This window comes from Aquarana catesbeiana, linkage group LG12, assembly GCF_042186555.1.
Source record: "Aquarana catesbeiana isolate 2022-GZ linkage group LG12, ASM4218655v1, whole genome shotgun sequence".
Lineage (NCBI taxonomy): Eukaryota > Metazoa > Chordata > Amphibia > Anura > Ranidae > Aquarana > Aquarana catesbeiana.
Window position 1 is genome coordinate 102302518 of NC_133335.1, and position 13397 is coordinate 102315914.

Genomic DNA, 13397 nt, shown 5'->3' on the forward strand with positions numbered 1-13397 from the left:
AGCATAATTCGTTCCAGAAACATGCTTGTAATCCAAAGCACTTGTATATTAAAGCGAATTTTCCGTTAAAAAATAATGGAAACTCAAATGATTCGTTCCACAACCAATTATAGGTCCTTCAGTTTATAGTCCATATAAAAAGATTGTAGCAATGTGATAGGTTGTGTAACCATAAAATGTCTATCCACAAATGGCAGCCTCCACAAGGGGATTAGAAGCAAAATCCAGCAGGAGCTAAAGAGTATAAAAAAAAAAGAGAAGAGAGGAGCCTCTGTACACAGGACGTTTTTACAACCCCACCTGAATGATTTAACTTGACAGATAGTAACCCATGTTTAAAACATCAGTTTTCCCGCTTTTACATGCCGCGTTTTAGCGCGTTTTCAAAATAGCCAAAAATGAAAAACGCCTGTAAACGAAACACGGCTAAATGCAAGTTACCGCATCTAGCACTTGAAATGCCTGTAAACTCAGCTTCTGAACCCATTTTTTGCTTTAAAAAAAGCCTCTAAACTCAACTGCCTAGAAACAACTGTAAATGACCCTGTGCACATGTACTGATAAGATAACAGAGGAGAGTTCAGAAGCAGTTGAAAAAAAAAAAAAAGCCCAACTGCTCCTAAACGTCCATTTATCAGCAGTAGTGTACATGAGGCCTTAGTGTAGCAACATGGTTACATATAATGAAGGTACATTTAGCAACTCACATGGTTGATAATTAAGAGGCAAATCTAAGTGTGCAGGCATCAGGGGTAAAGCTGTCCACATTCTCTGCACCGCCGGCTCTCACCACTGTCAGTCTGCAATCGTGACCGGGAAGACTACCTTGCAGTAGAGCGATCTGAAAGCGAGGCTTGAACTGCTCATGGACCGAAGCGTGGAAGGGATGATGTCGATGGCGGTGAGGAGGATGGTCTATGTGGACAGCTTTACCCCGGATGCCGGCATACTTAGATGTGCCTCTTTTAATCATCAACCATGTGAGTTGCTAAATGTTGTACCTTCATTAACCACTTAAGGACCGAGCCTCTTTTTGAGATTTGTTAACAAGTTAAAAACACAGTTTTTTTGCTAGAAAATTATTTAGAACCCCCAAACATTATACATTTTTTTTCTAACACCCTATAGAATAAAATGGCGGTCGTTGCAATACTTTCTGTCACACCGTATTTGCGCACTTTTTTTGGAAAAAATACACCTTTTTAAATTAAAAAAAATAAGACAGCAGTAAAGTTAGCCCAGTTTTTTTTATATTGTGAAAGATAATGTTACGCCGAGTAAATTGATACCCAACATGTCACGCTTCAAAATTACGCCCACTAGTTGAATGGCGACAAACTTTTACCCCTAAAAATCTTCATAGGCGACGTTTAAAAAAATTCTACAGGTTGCATGTTTTGAGTTACAGATGACATCTAGGGCTAGAATTATTACTCTCGCTCTACCGATAGCGGCAATACCTCACATGTATGGTTTGAATACCATTTTCAGATGTGGGCGCAGCTCACGTATGCGTTCGCCTACACCGAGCTCAGCGGGACGGGGTGCTTTTAAAAAAATTATTTTTTTTCTTATTTATTTTACCTTTTATTTTTACACTGTTCTTTTAAAAAAAAATATGGTGTCACTTTTATTCCTATTACAAGGAATGTAAACATCCCTTGCAATAGAAAAAAAGCATGGCAGGACCTCTTAAATATGAGATCTGGAGTCAAAAAGACCTCAGATCTCATATTTACACTAAAATGCAATAAAAAAAAAAAAAAAAAAAAAAAAAAAAAAAAAAAGTCCCTTTAAGAGCTATGGGCGGAAGTGACGTTTTGACATCGCTTCCGCAATGGTATGGAGATCATACCATTACCAGGCCATCTTCCCCTCACTTATCTCCTTACCCAGCAAGGAAGAGGATCCGATCGCCTCCGCCACTGCCGGCGGCTCCTGTAAACGGCGGTAAACACCAGAGCGCAGCGGGGGGGCCCTCTCCCGCCGCCAATAAAAGTGATCTCGCAGGGAATCCGTTGCAGAAACCACCATTCTCGGAAACCAGACTGCCGGCCGAAGAAAAGGATACCAGGGGTTATGACAGCTAGCTGCTGCCATAACAATGATAGTCCTCTTCAAAGTTAGGATGTATATCGGCGTGCCGGAAGTGGTTACATGTAACCATGTTGCTACACTTAGAGGCGCTTCTCTTCTCTTTTATACACAGTTGTGACATGATGCTGCTTGTATATCAAGACATCGATTGGATATCAATTATTTGTCTACTGGGTGGCTGTAAAACCCACAAACCTACAGTTTTCTTCTTTATTTTTTCATTCTGGCACATTGGAAAATTAAAAAGTATTATAGCCAATGGATATGTAAAACAGCAAACTACGTGATAAAAGGCCCACAAAAAAAAAAAAAAAAAAAAAAAGTATGAGTTCAACAGAGTTGAACTCACACTTTTAGTTAAGGTGAAGGGAAATAGACCCTAGGCCTTAAATCAGCCTTTACTCTGTGTAGCATGCAAAAAGTTCTTTACAAGTTAAAGGGGCTGTAAAGGTTCGTTTTCTTTTGTAAAAATAACAAACATGTTACACTTACCTGCTCTGTGCAAGGATTTTGCACAGAGTAACACCGATTCTCCTCTTCTATGATGCCCCGCCACCACTCCTGGCTCCTCCCATTCATCAGGTGCCCCCATGGAAAGCTGCTTTCCATGGGGGATCCATGTAACCTCGCTCCCAAGTCCCACTGCTGCATCCATTGACACAGGACAGTGGCACTCGGCCCCGCCTCCCGCATCACTGGATTTGATTGACAGCAGCAGAAGCCAATGGCTCCCGCTGCTATCAATTTGTCCAATGAGGAGAGAGACAATGGTGGTGGGTCTTGAAGCAGCTGCAAAGGTTTTTCAGCCTATTGCATAGAATGCATTAAGGGGAAAGACCTTGAGACAGTACAATCACTTTAAGGCTGTAAACAAATAAACTTGCTTTGCAGAGGTGAGGTTATCGAGGAAGGCAACCCTGTGAGGAGGATGAGTTTCAAAGTGCAGTCTCTGAAGAACCAACTTGAGATCCCCAGGTCACTGGGAGACATACAGTGGAAAAAAATGTGAGTAAAACCCTGTACCAAGCCCTTCACTAAGAAAAAAAGAGGAAAGTGGCCTTTAAAAAATAAACCACCAGAAGTGCCTTTTTGCAATTAAAACACTGCATTTGTTTACATTACAAATTCTCATTTGCAAAAGTATGCTTAGACAATTTTCTTTTCTTGCTGAAATCGTAGAAAGTTCAGGTGGTCTTCCGGAGAGGCTGTAGAATGAATTGCACTTACTGATGGAATCTAGTTCTGCTTCTTCTAACAATGATTTGTTAGAGGCATTTATAAAACTTTTATTGCCATCAGCCATGTTGATGTCAATGCAATACTCTTCTAAATCGGTCTGAAATTGACAGTTTCTCCAAATAGTCTGCCATGTGGTACGATCAGAAGTATGTTTTGTATACAGCCTGTGTGTTATTCCAAGGTGTCCTTCATCAGACTGCTAGATAATTGAAGTTTTGTTTTGGGCAACGTCAGCTGCCATATCAGTTAATAAAGTACACTGAATACCAACTTCTGCAGTTAGAGGACTATGTTGTGTTTCTTTATTTTTACATCCAAACAATGGTAAGGTACCACTTCTTTTGTTCTTGGTTTGTACATTTATATTGACCATTATGCCTCTTGATACTCTAAATCTTTTTTTGGGTCTTCCAAACATGTTAGGCGTTGATGTTCTGATACCATTGGCAACCATGAACATATTCTTGGCAGAATTAGGACATGTGTTTGTCAGTGATGAAGAATTCAGAGAATGCCATTGAGTGTAATCATCGGCAGGGAAAGACGACTCATCCAGAACTTTAGCAGTATGAATTGTGCCCTCTTCTTCAGAATGCCCCTCTGTAGTATCATCATCTGGATTGTCACTACTTTCACTTTTAATAGCAACATTGAACTCATCTGTAAGGGAAGATTTATCCAGAAATTCGGCAGCATGAACTGTGCTCATTTGTTCACAATGCCTGTTTGGAATATCATCATCTGGATCATAACCATTTTCACTTTTAATAGTGACATTGGGAATGTGATCATTGGCAGGGGGAAATTTATTCAGAACTTTGGCAGTGTGAAATGTGCTTACTTCTTCTGCACAATGCCTGTTTGGAATAACATCATCTGGATCATCACCAATTTCACTTTTAATCATAACATTGAGAGTGTGATCATCGGCAAAGGGTAAAGATTTATCCAAAACTTTAGTAGTGTGAAATGTGCTTACTTCTGCACAATTCCTCTTTGCAGCAACATCATTCAAATCAATAATTGCACTATTATAAACAATGAAAAACATGTTTGGGATAGCATTTTTCTTTAATAAAATTTTACTGCCAACCTGATGGTACATATCTGAAGAAAAATGTTTGGAACACATTCGATAAGAATCATTTTGCTTCCCTTCTATTATTTTTGAAATGGCCTGATCTAGGTCATTCTCATCAAATTGTCCAGTATTCCTAAGCCATATTCTTATACGGTCTTTGTCCTTGGGAAAAACATGGAACTTCAAATTAGGTTCCTTTCTTCTCCAATGTGAGTGACATGTTGCCACTATACATGAAGGCATATTGATGATCTATTTGTTGGTTTTATTGGCCAAATAGTGTTATCTTGTAATATCCCTTCTATTTATGTTTCTTGTGCTTTTTAAGTTGTGCAATAAAAGGCAGTATGTATTAAAATGAAAAAACTGATCCTTGTAGAAACAGAGATGACACAGATGATAATTTACTTTAAATGCTCTTTGAAGATAATTGCCAAGTATTCTTTGGTCATTTTAACTACGTTTTCTTCAGAAAACTGAACTAAAAGATTTTCCAATGCGGTAGAGTCCTTTTTTCCCCCCAAAGAACTGTTAAAGAAATAATGTAATTAGAAATGTATAACAATGCACATATTTGGGAAATCAGAAGCTGCACGATTAAAGCAAGTTGATACTCACTTTGAGGTCAACTTGGGGAAAGTATTGTCATGTGTGCACTTGAAAAAGCCTCTTTTGTGGGACATGTACACCGCAATGTTTCAGGAAGTAGTCCTCTTCCTTCTTGGCGTCTTTGGTTCACTGACCTGATTATGAAACACAACATTTTTATTTATACAAAAACAATGTCAACTTTTTGTGGAAGACATGTCACATGAGAGAACTTGATATATATTTTGTATCAAACAGCCCCTGCCAGTCCACGGAGGAGTCATAGATAGAGTTTGCCTGCCGCAGGTTCTGGCATGTTACAGGATAAACTGGTGGCAGCGAAACATCTGTAGCAACATACAGGGGTTAAGCACTGGCCACACCTTTCCCCCACCTGGGATGGACAGGGTGGGTGTGTATTGGGGAAAGAATGCATGTGGGCGGTGATAGAACATATCCACAGGTCTGAGTGGACACAACTAGCCATGAAGTTCAATAACTTTGTTAGATTTTGGACTGATTTACCCGTGAGGGAATCTCTTGCTCTTGTTTGCTGCAACACTGATGAATAAACGTGAGCAGGAAGACCTTGAACACACTTTTAGGCTGGGTTCACACTGCTGTGTGGAGCAGCTCACAGCAGGGGTTCAGTGTGTCCCCGTTCACTGTTTCAGGTCTGATTTCGGTCTGAATTTGGACCTGAAATGGACCAGAAGACGCACAGGACTCCTGTGCATTTCGCACCGCAGCCATCCCGGAGCTGTGTGAACCAGCTCCATTGAGAGCTGGTATATGGAATTTGCAAGGTTTGGAAAGATGTACTTTAAAAGGCATGTATATAGATTTAACAAAATGTATTAATATACATATATATCACAATAAATATATAGTGTTAAACATAAAAGTTAGACTATGTGTGGTTCCCCTAATATAAGGACTAGATATAGTTTCCTGTGTGACAATACTGAATATGCGTCCACACGAGGGTATCCTCTTAGTTGGGGTTCCACTTTTCCACTTATAGATTAAAAACAGTCCTGCTCTACATGTTTCGCGACTATAACCATCACTTCTTCAGGAGCTTGAATATTTCCATATAGAAAAATATTTTTAGTAACAATATACCATACAAGACAATTATAAAATTAAAATAAAAACAAATTTCTGCAAAAAATACATGTATGTAAAGAATATATCTGAACTCACTTGCGCCGTAGGTACCAGACAGCAAGACCCCCCCAAAAAAGGAAGCAACCACCAGGGCCTCCAAAGCCAGGAAGTAGCCGCAATTAGCACATATGTCAGGGTGTGAGGACATACAAGGTAACTAAAAAAGTAATAGGAAAAAGGGCAGTACTAAGGTAATCCCTCCCAATACTCACTTATAAAACAGTATACATCTACATACCACCACACCTGGCGCCACTTACCCTAATTATATACTGCCCTTTTTCCTATCACTTTAGTTACCTTGCATGTCCCCACACCCTGACATATGTGCTAATTGCGGCTACTTCCTGGCTTTGGAGGCCCTGGTGGTTGCTCGCTTTCTTGGGGGGGTCTTGCTGTCTGGTACCTTATGCCGTGTACACACAGGCAGACTTTTCAGCATCAAACGTCCGACGGACTTACGAACGAACGGACTTGCCCGCTAAAGTCTGTCGAAAGTCTGTCGAAAGTCTGTGATGACGTACGATGGGACTAGAAAAGGAAGTCAATCTCGCCGCTTTTATCTGCGAGATTGACACCTTGCGAGCCCCGTCGCGGGAGCCAGCGCTTAAGGGGAACACCTAAGCCGAAAAAATGGCGTGGGGGTTCCCCCAAAATCCATACCAGACCCTTATACGAGCACGCAGCCCGGCCGGTCAGGAAAGGGGGTGGGGACGAGCGAGCGCCCCCCTTCTGAACCATACCAGGCCGCATGCCCTCAACATGGGGGGTGGGTGCCCTGCGGCTCCCACACCCCAAAGCACCTTGTAACCATGTTGATGAGGACAAGGGCCTCTTCCTGACAACCCTGGCTGTTGGTTGTCGGAATCTGCGGGCGGGGGGGGGCTTATCAAAATCTGGGAGCTCCTTTAATAAGGGGGCCCCCAGATCCTGGCCCACCCCACCCTATGTGAATGAGTATGGGGTACATCGTACCCCTACCCATTCACCTGGGGGAAAAAAGTGTCAATAAAAAACACACTAGACAGGTTTTTAAAGTAATTTATTAGGCAGCTCCGGGGGTCTCTTCCGACTCCTCCGCTCTCTCCTGCCTCTTCTCCCGCTCTCCTCCGCTATCTTCTGCTAGCGTTGGCCCGGTCTTCTTCGTCGTCTTGTTCCCTCTTCTCTTCTTCCGATGTTGACACAACGCTCTCTCCCGCTGTAATGCCATGTAAGCGGTGCGCTACAACTTATATAGGCATGGGGCGTGGTCAATGGGTGACGTCACCTGGTGACCCCGCCCCTTATGATGTCACAGTCCCAGGGCACTGTGAAAGGCTGGATACGCATGACCAGATTCTGGAGGAGATAGGTGAACAGATGAAGTCATTACAGAGGACTAATAGATCCCCATTATACAAAATCGAGGACCAAGAAAATCGAGGACCAAAACCGAACCCAGCGCAAAAGTCTGCGAATAAGAGGTTTACCAGAGATATAAAGAAGAGTTGCCGGCTGTAATGAGGGGGCTATTTAATCCCATGCTGAGAAAGGAGGCTTCAGAAATATTAAAAATTGACAGAGTTCATAGGGCGATACCGAAGTCAATTTGCCGATATCCCAAGAGACGTGATCGGTTCCATTACGTAGAGGAGAAAATAAAAATAATGGAAAAAGCACGGTATTCAGTTGGAACTTCCGTGTGGAGCTGAAAATATATGCAGATTTATAGGCAGAAACCCTGACAGGCAGGCTTCTTAAACCCCTGACAGAGAAAATGCAGGCATCTGTCTCATACCGTTGGGGTTTGCCAGCGTGTCCTAAAGGGAAAAAAGATAGACACACTACAGTTTGAAGATTCCCTGAGGACTTAGAGGATTTTTGCAACAAGCTGGAAATGACACCTCCCACCCTTCCAGGTTGGGAAGAGAATAAGGAAATATTGGGCTTCCTAAGGAACAAGCAGTGGGACTCTGCTTGAGAGGAGGGGGAAGGGGGAGTAGGATGTGAAAAGGAGGGTAGGTTTTTTTTCTGTCAATGAGACCTAGTCAGATCCCTCAACTCACAACTAATTGACCCTTTTTCTTTCCTACAGGTGGAGAATATTGAGAGGGGTGTGACAAAAATATAAGCGTAGGATAGTTTTGCCTTAACTAGATGTGGTGTGATCTGTAGTAGTGTAATTGTAGATGTAGCTTAATTCTGGGTTATTAGAAATATAGTATTCTATGTCAGTCATGCACATATGTTCTGTCATTAGCATTTGAAAAGGACAGAGATTTTTTCTAGGATCAATGTGACACCTAGATGCCAATAAAAGCTCCCATTACAGTAAACATAGATTGCCAGCTTCCTGAGGCTCAAAGAAATCTGCTAGTCATCTTGGCCACACGGATCTGCAGGGGGCATTCACAAGGCTCCGGACAGTCTGTAAGCTTTGATTAATATCAAGAGATCTAAGGAACCATTTCTCTCATAAAAGCTAAAATATTAACGACAGAGAGATGAAAATAATTCCTTTTGATCGTACACCTGATGGGTTACGTGTACATGTAACTCGGTATGTTTAGCAGGTGTGGAATCCTAGAGAACCACACAAAACCGTTATATGGCGCCTGATTGCGGCAGGCAGGCAGTGATTGGTACTGTTGCGATCGGCATGATGCGCTGGTATCGGAAATCCTATCCATGACCCAGCAATCGGCGCCATTCTGGGCCAATTTGACTCTGGTCATTTCAGAACACAAAACATTTGTGGGCTGAGACAGGAACACCCCCCCAGGGTTGATTGGCCAAGGGCTAAAGTCCAGCCCGCATCCATATTTCAATAAATTGGGTAGCCTGAGATATGGACATGGTTCTTCCACGAAGCCAGTTCGAAACTGGGGAGTTCCCACATGTTCCAGTATGCTTCTACTAACGGATAGATTTTCTTGGTAAAGTTTATTTCTGTTTTTATCCCTTTTTATTTTCATAGCAAATTGCCAATTGGTGTGTCTTTCTGCATTTTTTGTATCTTTTTTGGTAAATCTTTTTTCTTTGTATATCTTATATGCACTGCCCACTTTCGGGATATTAAATGATAAAATTAATAAGTGACTTCTGTGTACTAAGCTAGGACTCATATCTCTGGAGAGGTTGTTGTATTTTAGTGCCTAAGTACTCGGTTTAAGTTACATGCCAATCGGTATGCAATTGCACTGTGTGTTGGCAGATTGCATGCAGATTGTAAGCTAACAGATCTGCCAGACAGAGATCTGTGTGTGTGGTGGCTCAGCAGACCAGTCTGCGGACAAACTGTTGGGTGGTGGCAGGCTATCGTTTATTGTGTGTCTGGTGTGTGGGTGTGGGGACAGTGGGAAGAGTGATTAACACCGGGGTTCAAGCTTGCAGGATAGCTGGAGGAATCCTAGAAGTGAGTAGTAATTGCTAGACTGCTCCCCAACCCTTAGAGTGCACCAGATTGTATGTAAGATTTGTATCTTCCTGTGTGTGGTCAGCTAGCTGGATTGGAGTGGAGTCTCCCTCTAGTGGTGGCCAAAGGTAGTGTAGGCTGTGAAAGTACCGCAGCCAGTCTTACATGCGCAGTAGAAGTTCCCCCTTATTTCCTCATATACCCCGGTCACGGAACGCACGTCGCGGTTAGTTAGTAGCCGTTGGGGTGTGAAGTCGTGACAAGGGGTTCTTACCCTTAAGGATGAAATAAGTAAAAGACAGTATAACAATGTGAAAAAAGAAAAAGGGATAACGGGGCAGCAGGAATATGGGGGGAGGAACTGGGTGGCTGGAGGTTCCAGTGGTGGTGAGGGTCGGGAGCCTGAGGAGTGGTTACCCCCTAGAAAGTATGGACAGAAGGCGATACCTTGGTAGGTACCGCCAATGGTAAAGGTCTGGCCAGACGCTCTGAGGGTACACTATGGCTCCAATAAAAAAACTTAGTGACTTACAATGTTAGAGGCCTCAATACTTCCAGTAAAAGATACAAGTTCTGTCTTTGTACTAAGACGTCTTTCACAATGGAGCAGTGCCGGCGTTAGCGGCAAATCGCCACTAGTTTTAGCGCTTTTAACCCCCCGCTAGCGGCCAAGGAAAGGGTTAAAAGTGCCCGTGTTTCGGCACTTCGGCAGCGCTGCCCATTCATTTCAATGGGCAGGGTGTTTCGGGAGCAGTGTATACACCAATCCTCAATGGCAACAATCTGAGTAAATGGAGAACTATCGCCCCCTTCTCTAAATCTTTAATGGTACTACACAGTAGGGCTGGGCGATTTTCTAAACAAAAAAAAAAAAAAAAAAAAAAACACACCTAGATTCACGATTCGAATCGAGTTTTTCTTTTTTTTTGGACACCGCGCCGCTGAGGAGCTGCGGGCAGGAGTTTTTAGGCGAGGCCGCGGCTTCAGCCTAGTCCGCAGCTGAATAGCTTTGGAGCCCCTGCTGGCTGCGATTTGTAAAAACGCAGACATCATGGGGGTGAGAATAGGGGACAAGGAGTATAAAGTGGCTGCATATGTGGACAATGTACACTCTTATATTTCCAATCTTAGGATAACACTGCCGATTGTGTTGGAGGAGCTGGACCAGTATGGGAAGATCTTAAACTTTAATAAATACAGCTAAGTCAGAGATCTTGAACATAATAACCTCAAAGAAAGAACAGAAGGCAATACAACCTAAATACCCCTTTGCATGGTGTAGAGCTGCATGATTATTCATTAAGAATCAAAATCGCGATCTTTTTCCCTTCCCGATCTTTAAAATAGCATGTCACGATTCTTTCTAACAAGTGCAGTTCTCACAGCTGAAAAAAAAAAAAAAATCCAGGCAGCCTGCCAAGTTTAATCACAAAATGCAAATAAGTAGATACAAAAAGTATCTTTTTTTCTTTTATCAAAGGAAAGAACTCTGGCATGTAAATGAAGAAAGTTTAACCATTTAACCGCTTGCCGACCAGTGCACGCCGACGTCGGCAGAATGGCGCTGGTAGGCAAAAGGGTGTACAGATACGTCCTCTTTAAGAAGCGGTGTCGCGGGTGCGCGCCCGCCGCGGTCTCCGGACTTTATGTCCGCGATCATGTCACAGAGAGGAAGAACTGGGAGACGCTTTTGTAAACAAAGCATTCCCCGTTCTGCCTAGCGACAGGACAAAGATTACAGCTCTCTGTCATCGCAAGCAGTGATCACTGTCTTGTGTGTAAAATCCCAGCCCCCTAACCATTAGAAATCACTCTAGGACATGCTTAACCCCTTCACTGCCCCCTAGTGGTTAACCCTTTCACTGCCAGTGTCATTTACACAGTAATCAATGCATTTTTATAGCATCGACCGCTGTATAAATGACAATGGTCCCAAAATAGTGTCAAAAACGTCCGATGTGTCCGCCATAATGTCGCAGTCCTGATAAAAATCTCAGATCGCCGCCATTACTAATAAAAAAAAAATTAAAAATAAAAATGCCATAAAAAACTCTCCTATTTTGTAGACGCTATAAATTTTGCGCAACTCAATATACGCTTTTTGCGATTTTTTACCAAAAATATGTAGAATACATATCGGCCTAAACTGAGAAAAAAAAAATTTTTTATATATTTTTGGGGGATATTTATTATAGCAAAAAAATACTGTGTTTTTTTTCCAAAATTGTCGCTCTTTTTTGTTTATAGCACAAAAAATAAAAACTGCAGAGGCGATCAAATACCACCAAAAGAAAGCTCTATTTGTGGGAAAAGAAAAGGATGCCAATTTTGTCACACGACCGCGCAATTGTCAGTTAAAGCGACGCAGTGCCGAATTGCAAAAAGTGCTCTGGTCAGGAAGGGAGTAAAATCATCCGGGACAGAAGTTGTTAAAAACCAAACCTTTTCTGACATTTGTTGCTTACAAGTGAAAAAAATTATTTTCTGCTAGAAAATTACTTGGAACACCCAAACATGATTTTTTTTTTTTTAGCAGAGACCCTAGAGAATAAAATGGTGGTTGTTGCAATATTTTATGTCACACCGTATTTGCTTCCTGGTTGCTCGTCCCTTTTATGTGAACTGCAGCTATAAAAACTACCCTTTCTTCGGCCCAGCCCAGAATCTTCTTGGCAAGCTCCAGGAGGGACTCTGATCTGGTTCAACCTTGGCGATTCAGGTACGCCACTGCGGTGACATTGTTGGAGTTTACCTGAACCTCCCTGTTCAGAATACTGCTTTAGAAGGCCTTCAGTGCCTTGCCTATTGCCCTGTGTTCCCTCAGATTGGATGAGGTCTGGGTCACTGTACTGTCCAAGGCCCCTTGGCTTTTCCTAGGTGGGCCCCCCACCCCCAGAGGCCCATGTCTGTTGTAACTTTTACCGGGTTTCATTGGGCCCAAGGTCTGCCTCCTAGCAGGTTGCTAACCACCAGTCCAGAAACACTTTTACCTGAGAAGTGAGGACCACCTTCTTGTCCAAGGATTCTTCCTTCTTGTCCCAGGAAGAAAGAAGGAAGAATTGAGGGTCTCTTCTGTGGTGTACAATACCTGAAGAAGCCCTTCCAGGTCTTCTAGGACAAACAGCTGTCCGCCTACTTTGGTTTTCCCACTTGCTGCACTGGCTAAGTCAGGACCCACTTCCTCCCCAGAACTGAAGTCCGACTTCCCCTGACTCTCCACTTCTCCCCCTTGCTTTTCCTCCTCCTCCCTGAGGGGAGCCCCTGTGAGGAAGGAAGAAAAGCACTTGGTCCCCCTTTGGAATTAAAACTTTCCAGAGAGGAAGGACCTTCTCTAAGGGCCAGTTCCTCAAGGCTTGGGACCTGTGGAGCCACAGATGCAGAGGAGGATTGAATGGTGGCTAGCATCACAGCCTGCATGGAGGTTAAGAAACCCTTCATAGGGCCCGAGGCTTCCTTTCCTGACAATTTATTAACGCATTTGCAGCAGAAAGGTCTGGAATTGGACCTAGGTAGCTTATCCCCACAACATCCACACTTCTTAGGAGGAACTAGTGCTAGTAATAAATATATATTAAATATATTTTCACATACAGGTTGGACTTTATGGACTTGTGTCTTTTTTTCAACCTTACCAACTATGTAACCATGTACTACAACCCCTGGCAAAAATTATGGAATCACCAGTCCCTGAGGATGTTCCTTCAGTTGTTTATTGTTGTAGAAAAAAAGCAGATCACAGACATGGCCAAAAACTAAAGGCATTTCAAATGGCAACTTTCTGGCTTTAAGAAACACTAAAAAAAAAATCAAGAAAAATAATTGTGGTGG

General features: G+C 42.7%; 1 protein-coding gene across 3 annotated transcripts in view; it reads right to left on the reverse strand.

Moving 5' to 3' along the window:
* The window catches only part of GDF5 (growth differentiation factor 5), a 249629-nt gene that overhangs the window by 208409 nt on the left and 27823 nt on the right, over positions 1–13397 (reverse strand). Inside the window, exon 3 of one of the 3 annotated variants that reach the window (XR_012236914.1) lies at positions 5036–5160. The exons of the other annotated variants lie outside the window; for them this stretch is intronic. The gene's annotated coding sequence lies outside the window, so the exon portion shown is untranslated. The remainder of the gene's footprint in view (positions 1–5035; positions 5161–13397) is intronic. 3 annotated transcript variants of the gene reach the window in all.